At 39.8% G+C, this 10448-nt stretch overlaps 1 non-coding gene across 1 annotated transcript; it reads right to left on the reverse strand.

Moving 5' to 3' along the window:
* Nucleotides 1–8861: 8861 nt before the first annotated feature.
* Nucleotides 8862–8969, reverse strand: LOC112738818 (small nucleolar RNA R71). Its single transcript, XR_003169773.1, has one exon. It is a non-coding gene; the product is annotated as a small nucleolar RNA R71 (small nucleolar RNA).
* Between the last annotated feature and the right edge of the window lie 1479 nt (nucleotides 8970–10448).

Genomic DNA, 10448 nt, shown 5'->3' on the forward strand with positions numbered 1-10448 from the left:
GATTCCTCCGAGAAGTTCGAATTTGATGCCAAGGAGGATAGTGCGCAACCTCCAATGCATATACCTTGTGAAAAATTGGACGGAACAGACCAAGAAATTGATTCCTTAGGCAGTGATGATCATGAATCAAGCTCTCCTAGTCATGAACTTGCATCTGCAACTGAACTTCTTGAGCCTAAAGAACCTTATCCAAGTGAATACGAAGATGATGTCGAAGTAGATTTCTCTCAACCTCCAACTTATGACTTGAGCGACGAGGAAGACATATAAGACTTTGATCAAGACGCAGTTGTAGTTGAAGAATTTTGCAAAGAAGTGGAGGAATTCACAGAAGAATACAAGGGAGTAAAGCTTACAGAACCACTGGAAACACCTATCCCAAGGCCATTACCACCGAACACAAGCTTCAAGTGGGTACAATCTTTAACCTTTGTCTTTACTTTTCCACTTGAATATGATTTGCTTGAAACAGATGGCCAGCTTAGAGCTCTCTACGGCTTTAAGAGTAAGAAGGAAATGGCTCGTACTCAGAGCTGGTGTGCAAGATTCAATAAGGTTCTACACTTCAATTCGAAGTGCAAGGATTGGTATCAAGTTCAATTGAATGGGTCTCGGAAGGCGTTTGGTCATCTTGGTGAGAATACAATTTCTAAACCACCCGGATGGAAGAATATAAATCAAGACAAAGGCGGATTTAAAAGCAAAGTTTGGGATCCTGAAATCTATTCTAACATTCGTCACCCTGGGAGCCTGAGAATCTGTTTGAAGCTGCTCAAAAGCTTTACATGCCTAGTTTGGGACCCCGGAGGCTGTTGGCATTCCAAACATTGGTGGAGATTTCTGGATGAATTTAAGCACAAGCCACCATAACAGGAAGCTCATCAAATGTCCAACTTAAGGACTTTAACTAAAAGTGCTAGTGGGAGACAACCCACCATGGTATGATCATTTCTTTTTCAATTTTCATGATTGTTTGTCTTTATTTTATTTTATCTTCACTGAACCTGGAAGTATTCATAGCATCTACATTAGTCCTACATATTGCATACTGCATAAAAGAAAAAAAAATCACCCCACGCGAGCGCGCAGGCCACGCGTGGGCGTGAGAAGGAAATCGGGGTAAAGATCCAATACCCAGAAAGTTGGGCTGGAATCGTACGGCTGGTATGCGTTTAGCACAAAACGGCCCACACGTTTGCGTCACTTGCAAAACACTCATCCCACGCGAAAGCGTGAGCGACACATCCACGTCGCATGGATATTATGGCCCCCTAAATGGAGACAGAGAGTTGCGCTGAAACGATGTTGGAAGTGTGCGTCTAGCACAATATTCAGCGACGCGGTCGTGTGCCTCACGCGTCCGTGTCACTTATCTTTTATCCAACCCACGTGACTGCCTCGACCACGTGACCGTGTCAAACCCATTTCACTCTAGTCACGCGATCGCGTGGATTTGAATCCACTAACCCCGAGTCACGCGAACCCTAACCCCATCGCGTCGCCCATTCACGCCCAACCCTCCTCTCACTCCTTCCTTCTCTGCACTCACCACCGCCCCAGCTGCCCACCTCCGACCACCGCGCCAGACCCGACCACCGCGCCACCCCCAACCACCTAGACCACCCCGCAACACCCCTCCTCTCTCCTTTCTCCCCTTCTTCTCTTCCCTCCCCTTCCACTCCCCTCCGCCACTGCCCCCCACTGCGGCCAACCTCAGACCGCTACCTCCCACCACCGACCACTACCACAGCATTACCACCCTCGTCCCCTTCTTCCTTCTTTCACCCCTCACCCAACCCTAACCCAACACCTCGCCCCTGCCACCGAACCGCCACCACCGCGCCGCCGTGCTCCCTCCCAGCACTACCTCGTCACCACCACCATCTCTCTGCCCTTACCTCTGTTCATACACATACCAGGTTCTGCTATACTGCGATTCCTCTTTTCGATTCCTTAGTTAGTTTTTCAATTTTTGTTTAGAATAGGATAGTTAGAGATGCATGTTTGTAGTGGATTTTAGATGGTTAGGTAGCTAGGATGTGGTTAGTGGATTTAGGCCTAATAATTGTGCTGTTCTTGTTACTTGTTTTACCTATTTCGCAATTTTGATCTGACTGTGATGTTAATACTATTCATATGCTATTCCTTAATGTTTCATGCTGATATTAGACTGTTCTTTACTGTTCCTACTGTTTATGACTCTTTGCAGCACTTTTTTATCTCATATGAACTGTTTTTTTTTTTTGCTGTTTATTACTCGGGAACATCCAATTTTAGCCGAAATGCTGCCCAATTTTCTGCAAATTATTTTCATGTATTGAGTTTGGAAACTTACTATTTTGCCTTACTTGGCTACAACCAAACCAATTCATGACTGCTGGGCTCGCATTCTTATTCCTTTTGATCCCCTAGTTAATAACTTGCACTATTGATGATTTCATGTTAGTTTTGCAACTTTTCTATCCTTCTGAATCATCATCAATACACTAAAATTTTTGCTTGACTATGAGTTGATTATTCTTCAAACTTGTGAAATTTATTGTTAACCAGGAAACCATTATCATGACCCCTTACTTTAACTTCCTTTTTACTAACTCACTGCTTTCACTTTCTAAGTTCCTTTTCACCTATTAACCGCTTTTAACTTTCTAACTTCTCTTTTGCTTTTAACCTAACTACTTCAACTTTCTAACTCAGAGCATGATCATTGTTTTTCCTATTTAACTTGAATTTCGATTATCACTCCTTTTGGATTACATTTTTTTCTCTTTTCAAACTTATTCACTCAATTACAATCCAAATTGCACATATATTCAACTCATTTCATGCTTCTCTTGCTCTTTTGCCACTTTGTGCTTATATTGTTATTATTTTATTTGCCTACTAGTATTCCTGCTTTTGTTCTTTAATTATATCCTGTAATTTCTGCTTTTCAGGATGTCTGACCCTCAGCGCAAAGGAAAGGGCAAAGCAACCACTGGCAAAAGGAAAAGAGGCGAATCCTCTATGTCCATCCTGGACATTTTGCATGATGACTCATGGCAAGAAAAGCACTTTACCCCGCAGGAGAAGGCTGACCAGCTCCTCACTGCCATAGATCCAGTTAAATTTGCAAATAGATACTGTGAGTTGAAGTATCCAGTGTTTGTCACTTCCAGGAACCTGTACTTGGAAAGAACTCTAAAAATTCCAGAAGAACTACAACAGTACACCTCCGAACAGATAAAACAGAGAGGCTGGTTCTTCTTGGAACAAAAATTGATAGAGGTCAATGCTTCATGGGTCAGAGAATTTTACTGTAACTATTTCAAGACTTTCCTAGATGCAGTGCACCTCAGAGGGAAACAGATTTTGGTCACTGAGGAAGCTATTGAGGACATCCTCCACCTTCTGCCTAAGTCAGATCAGCCTGACGGTTACCAACAGGCTGAAGAGGATATGCGATTTTTGAGATTTGACTGGGATGCTGTCAAGCAGAGAATAGCTCTTGATCCTACTGTCCCCTGGGTCATGGGAAAGAACATAGCGATGCCTAAGGGAATCAAGCTGATTTACCTGAATGATGCGGCTCGGCTCTGGCACCAGATTCTGAGCAACTATGTGATGCCGAGCACTCATGAGACAGAGCTGCCCGCTGCTATGATCACCCTCATTTGGTGTGTGATGGAGGGTAAGGACCTGTATTTTCCACGTTTCATCCGGTATTATATGGCCAGGGTCCATGTCAGAGGCACTCTCTCTTTCCCTTATCTGATCACCCAGCTTGGCCGTTGATAAACCCCGATTTTGTGGTTTATCTTGTGCTTAATTTGGGTGGTTTTATCAACTTTTTCCACATTTATTCAATAAAATAGCATGGTTTTGCAATTCTCCCTTGATTTGTGCTTAAATGTGAAAACATGTTTTTTAGGCCTTAAAATAGCTAAATTCAATTCACTTTAATTCGATTCGATGCCTTGATGTATTTGTTGAGTGATTTCAGGTTCATAGGGCAAGTGTTGGATGGAAGAAGTGAGAAGAAAAGCATGCAAAGTGGGAGAACTCATGAAGAAATGAAGGAACCGTAAAGCTGTCAAGTCCAACCTCTTCGCACTCAATCGACCATAACTTGAGCTACAGAGGTCCAAATGAGGTGGTTCCAGTTGCGTTGGAAAGCTAACATCCGGGGCTTAGAAATGATATAAAATTTGCCATATGTTATTTCGCGTTCAGGGGCCCGAACGCGCCATGTACACGTGCGCGCCGATGCTGTTGTGGCCCACTAAAGTGAATTCGCCCCCAGCAATTTCTGAAGCACTTTGGGCCCAACCCAACTCATTTCTAATGCTATTTCATGCAGAATTCAAGCTTGGGCAAAGGGGGAGTAATTGTTTGTAGTTTAGCATCATGTAGTTTAGTTTCTAGAGAGAGAAGCTCCCTCTTCTCTCTAGAATTAGGGTTGTTAGGATATTTCCATCTTAGATCTAGGTTTAATTCATGCTTTGATTTACTCTTCCTTTTGCAATACTTCTTCTTCTACCTTTTCCTTTTCTTGTTTTGCATTTAATTCATGTAATTCTCTACTTTTATGTTGATGCATTTTTGTTCTTCTATTTTTAATTCAATGCAATTTATGATTCATGTTCCTTTAATGTTGATTTGGTTTTGTTGTTGTTTAATTCCTTGCAATTGAGTAGTGTAGATTTATGATGAGCGGATAATTTATACCCTTTTTGGCATTGTTTTTAGCATGTTTTTAGTAGGATCTAGTTACTTTTAGGGATGTTTTCATTAGTTTTTATGTTAAATTCACATTTCTGGACTTTACTATCAGTTTGCATGTTTTTCTGTGATTTCAGGTATTTTCTGGCTGAAATTGAGGGACTTGAGCAGAAATCAGATTCAGAGGTTGAAGAAGAACTGCTGATGCTGTTGGATTCTGACCTCCCTGCACTCAAGGTGAATTTCCTGGAGCTACAGAACTCGAAATGGCATGCTTCCAATTGCGTTGGAAAGTAGACATCCAGGGCTTTCCAGCAGTATATAATAGTCCATACTTTGGCCAAGAATAAACGACGTAAACCGGCGTTCAACGCCAGCTTTCTACCCAAATCTGGCGTCCAGCGCCAGAAAAGGAGCCAAAACCAGAGTTGAACGCCCAAACTGGCACAAAAACTGGCATTCAACTCCAATAAGGACCTCTACACGTGCAACACTCAAGCCCAGCCCAAGCACACACCAAGTGGGCCCCGGAAGTGGATTTATGCATCAATTACTTACTCATGTAAACCCTAGTGACTAGTTTATTATAAATAGGACCTTTCACTATTGTATTAGACATCTTTGGTCTCAGTTTTGATCCATTGTTCATCTTAGGAGACTGTTGATCACGTTTTAGGGGGCTGGCCATCTCGGCCATGCCTGGACCTTTCACTTATGTATTTTCAACGGTAGAGTTTCTACACTCCATAGATTAAGGTGTGGAGCTCTGCTGTTCCTCAAAGATTATTGCAAAGTACTACTGTTTTCTATTCAATTCATCTTATTTCACTTCTAAGATATCCATTCGCACCCAAGAACGTGATGAAGGTGATGATTATGTGTGACGCTCATCACCATTCTCCCCTATGAACACGTGCCTGACAAACACTTCCGTTCTACATGAAATAAGCTAGAATGAATATCTCTTAGATCTCCTAACCAGAATCTTCGTGGCGTAAGCTAGAATGTTGGCGGCATTCAAGAGAATCCGGAAAGTCTAAACCTTGTCTGTGGTATTCCGAGTAGGATTCAATGATTGAATGACTGTGACGAGCTTCAAACTCGCAAGTGCTGGGCGTTAGTGACAGACGCAAAAGGAGGGTGAATCCTATTCCAGCATGATCGAGAACCGACAGATGATTAGCCGTGCTGTGACAGAGCATGTGAGCATATTTTTCACTGAGAGGAGGGGATGTAGCCACTGACAACGGTGATGCCCTTGCATAAAGCCAGCCATGGAAAGGAGTAAGACTGATTGGATGAAGATAGCAGGAAAGCAGAGGTTTAGAGGAACGAATGCATCTCCATTCGCTTATCTGAAATTCTCACCAATGAATTACATAAGTATTTCTATCCCTATTCTATTTATTATTCAAAAACACCCTTATCAATTTATATCTGCCTAACTGAGATTTGCAAGGTGACCATAGCTTGCTTCATACCAACAATCTCCGTGGGATTCGACCCTTACTCACGTAAGGTATTACTTGGACGACCCAGTGCACTTGCTGGTTAGTTGTATCGAAGTTGTGAACCATGGTATTGGCACCATGTTCTTGGCGCCATTGCCAGGGAAAGAAAGAGCCGTAAATTTTACATAATCAAAGTGTAATCACGATTGTGCGTACCAAGTTGCTCACGTTGCCAGGGATTGTTTGAGCCTGGACATCACAATTTCTTGCACCAAGTTTTTGGCGCCGTTGCCGGGGATTGTTCGAGTTTGGACAACTGACGGTTCATCTTGTTGCTCAGATTAGGTTATTTTCTTTTTGTTTTCTTTTCAAAAATTTTTCAAAAATATTTCAAAATTTTCTCACCTATTTTCGAAAAAAAAAATTTATTCAAAATTTTTAAAGAATGAATTCTAGTGTTTCATGAAGCATGTGAAGCCTGGCTGGCTGTAAAGCCATGTCTAAATTCATTTGGACTGAGGCTTCCAAACCATCAGCATAGAGGCAAGTTACATATTTGATAAGTAATGAGCAGTATATTCTGATATCTTTCTGAAGCTTGGCTGGCCATTGGCCATGTCTAGTGTTTTGGACTGGAGCTTTCGTTGAAAGCTTGGCTGGCTAGTGAGCCATGTCTAATTCCTGGACTGAAGCTTTAGACTAAGAATGCAAGATTCCTGGAATTCATGTTAAAAATTTTGGAATCCTTATTTTTTCTTTTTTCATATAATTTTCGAAAAAAATCCAAAAAAATTAGAAAATCATTAAAATCAAAAATATTTTTCTGTTTCTTGTTTGAGTCATGAGTCATGTCATAAGTTTGGTGTCATTTGCATGTGCATCTTGCATTTTTCGAAAATTTCAAGCATTCATAGTGTTCTTCATGATCTTCAAGTTGTTCTTGGTAAGTCTTCTTGTTTGATCTTGATGATTTTTTTTGTTTTGTGTCTTTTATTGTTTTTCATATGCATTCTTGAATTCTTAGTGTCTAAGCATTAAAGAATTCTAAGTTTGGTGTCTTGCATGTTTTCTTTGCATTAAAAATTTTTCAAAATTGTGTCTATGATGTTCATCTTGACATTCATAGTGTTCTTGGTGTTCATCTTGACATTCATAGCATTCTTGCATGCATCACATGTTTTGATCTAAAAATTTCATGCATTGCATCTCTTTAGTGTTTTTCTCTCTCATCATAAAAATTCAAAAATAAAAAAAATATCTTTCCAATTTTCTTTCATCAAATTCGAAAATTTGGATTGACTTTTTCAAAATTTTTTAAAATCAAGTTGTTTCTTATGAGTCAAATCAGATTTTCAAATATCTTTTTCAAAAATCAAATCTTTTTCAAAATTCTTGGTTATTTTCGAAAATTCCAAAAATTTTTTTCAAAAATTTTTTTCTTATTTTTATATCAAATTTTCGAAAATAACATAATCAATTAATGTTTTGATTCAAAAATTTGAAGTTTGTTACTTGCTTGTTAAGAAAGATTCAAACTTTAAGTTCTAGAATCATATCTTGTGATTTCTTATGAATCAAGTCATTAATTGTGATTTTAAAAATCAAATCCTTTTTTTTTTAAAAACTAATTTCAATCATATCTTTTCAAAAATATCTTCTTATCTTATCTTTTTCAAAAATATGATTTCAAAAATATCTTTTCTAACTTCCTAGCTTCTCATCTTTTCAAAATTTGTTTCAACAAACTAACTAACTTTTTGTTTGTTTGTTTCTTAACTTTTTCAAAACTACCTAACTAACTCTCTCTCTCTCCATTTTTCGAAAATATCTTCCCTCCTTTTCAAAAATTTCTCTTTTAATTAACTAATTATTCTTATTTTTATTTTTGATTTTAAAAATTTTCGAAAAATACTAACATTTTTCAAAAACCATTTTCGAAAATCACTAACTCTTTTTCAAAAATATTTTTCAAAAATTATCCCTCTCCCATCTTATTCTATTTATTCATTCATCTACTAACATCTCATCTCACATCTCAACCCTCCTCACAGTTGTGTTTCTTCCATTATATTACATTCTTTGTCTCCCCCTTTTCTTCCACTCACAAAGGGATCCCTATACTGTGGTATAAAGGGTCTCTATTATTATTATTTTTCTGTGCCCTCTTCTTTGTCATATGAGCAGGAGCAAGGACAAGAATATTCTTGTTGAAGCAGATCCGGAACCTGAAAGGACTCTGAAGAGAAAATTAAGAGAAGCTAAATTACAACAATCCAGAGATAACCTTTCAGAAATTTTCAAACAGGAAGAGGATATGGCAGCCGAAAATAATAATAATGCAAGGAGAATGCTTGGTGACTTTACTGCACCCAATTCCAATTTACATGGAAGAAGCATCTCCATTCCTGCCATTGGAGCAAACAACTTTGAGCTGAAACCTCAATTAGTTTCTCTGATGTAGCAGAACTGCAAGTTTCATGGACTTCCATCTGAAGATCCTTTTCAGTTCTTAACTAAATTCTTGCAGATCTGTGATACTGTTAAGACTAATGGAGTAGATCCTGAAGTCTACAGGCTCATGCTTTTCCCTTTTGCTGTAAGAGACAGAGCTAGATTATGGTTGGATTCTCAACCCAAGACAGCCTGAACTCTTGGGATAAGCTGGTCACGGCTTTCTTAGCCAAGTACTTTCCTCCTCAAAAGCTGAGCAAGCTTAGAGCTGATGTTCAAACCTTCAGACAGAAAGAAGGTGAATCCCTCTATGAAGCTTGGGAAAGATACAAACAGTTGACCAAAAAGTGTCCTTCTGACATGCTTTCAGAATGGACCATCCTGGATATATTCTATGATGGTTTATCTGAGCTATCAAAAATGTCACTGGACACTTCTGCAGGTGGATCCATTCACCTAAAGAAAACGCCTGCAGAAGCTCAAGAACTCATTGACATGGTTGCTAATAACCAGTTCATGTACACTTCTGAAAGGAATCCTGTGAGTAATGGGACGCCTATGAAGAAGGGAGTTCTTGAAGTTGATACTCTGAATGCCATATTGGCTCAGAATAAAATATTGACTCAGCAAGTCAATATGATCTCTCAGAGTCTGCATGGAATGCAAGCTGCATCCAACAGTACTCAAGAGGCTTCTTATGAAGAAGAAGCTTATGATCCTGAGAACCCTGCAATAGCAGAGGTGAATTACTTAGGTGAACCTTATGGAAACACCTATAACTCATCATGGAGAAATCATCCAAATTTCTCATGGAAGGATCAAAAGCCTCAACAAGGCTTTAATAATGGTGGAAGAAATAGGTTTAACAATAATAAACCTTTTCCATCATCTACTCAGCAACAGACAGAGAATTCTGAGCAGAATCCATCTAGCTTAGCAAATTTAGTCTCTGATCTATCTAAGGCCACTGTAAGTTTCATGAATGAAACAAGATCTTCCATTAGAAATTTGGAAGCACAAGTGGGCCAGCTGAGTAAAAGGATCACTGAAATCCCTCCCAGTACTCTCCCAAGCAATACAGAAGAGAACCCAAAAGGATAGTGCAAGGCCATTGACATAAGCACCATGGCCGAACCTACAAGGGGAGTGGAGAACGCAAATCCCAAGGAGGAAGACCTCCTGGGACGTCCAGTGATCAATAAGGAGCTTCCCTCTGAGGAACAAAAGGACTCTGAGGCTCATCTAGAGACCATAGAGATTCCATTGAACCTCCTTATGCCCTTCATGAGCTCTGATGAGTATTCCTCTTCTGAAGAGAATGAGGATGTTACTGAAGAGCAAACTGCCAAGCTTTTTGGTGCAATCATGAAGCTGAATGCCAAATTATTTGGCATTGATACTTGGGAAGTTAAACCTCCCTTGTTCATCAATGAACTAAGTGATCTGGATCAACTGACATTGCCTCCGAAGAGACAGGATCCTGGAAAGTTCATAAAACCCTGCACCATAGGCACCATGATCTTTAAGGCTCTGTGTGACCTTGGTTCAGGAATAAACCTCATGCCCCTCTCTGTAATAGAGAAACTGGGAATCTATGGGGTGCAAGTTGCTAAAATCTCATTAGAGATGGCAGACAGTTCAAGAAAACAAGCTTATGGACAAGTAGAGGACGTGTTAGTAAAGGTTGAAGGCCTTTACATCCCTGCTGATTTCATAGTCCTGGATACTGGAAAGGAAGAGGATGAATCCATCATCCTAGGAAGACCTTTCCAAGCCACAGCAAGAGCTGTGATTGATGTTGACAGAGGTGAACTAGTCCTTCAATGGAATGAGGACTCCCTTGTG

Source organism: Arachis hypogaea, chromosome 13 (genome assembly GCF_003086295.3).
Source record: "Arachis hypogaea cultivar Tifrunner chromosome 13, arahy.Tifrunner.gnm2.J5K5, whole genome shotgun sequence".
In the NCBI taxonomy this organism is placed as follows: Eukaryota; Viridiplantae; Streptophyta; class Magnoliopsida; order Fabales; family Fabaceae; genus Arachis; species Arachis hypogaea.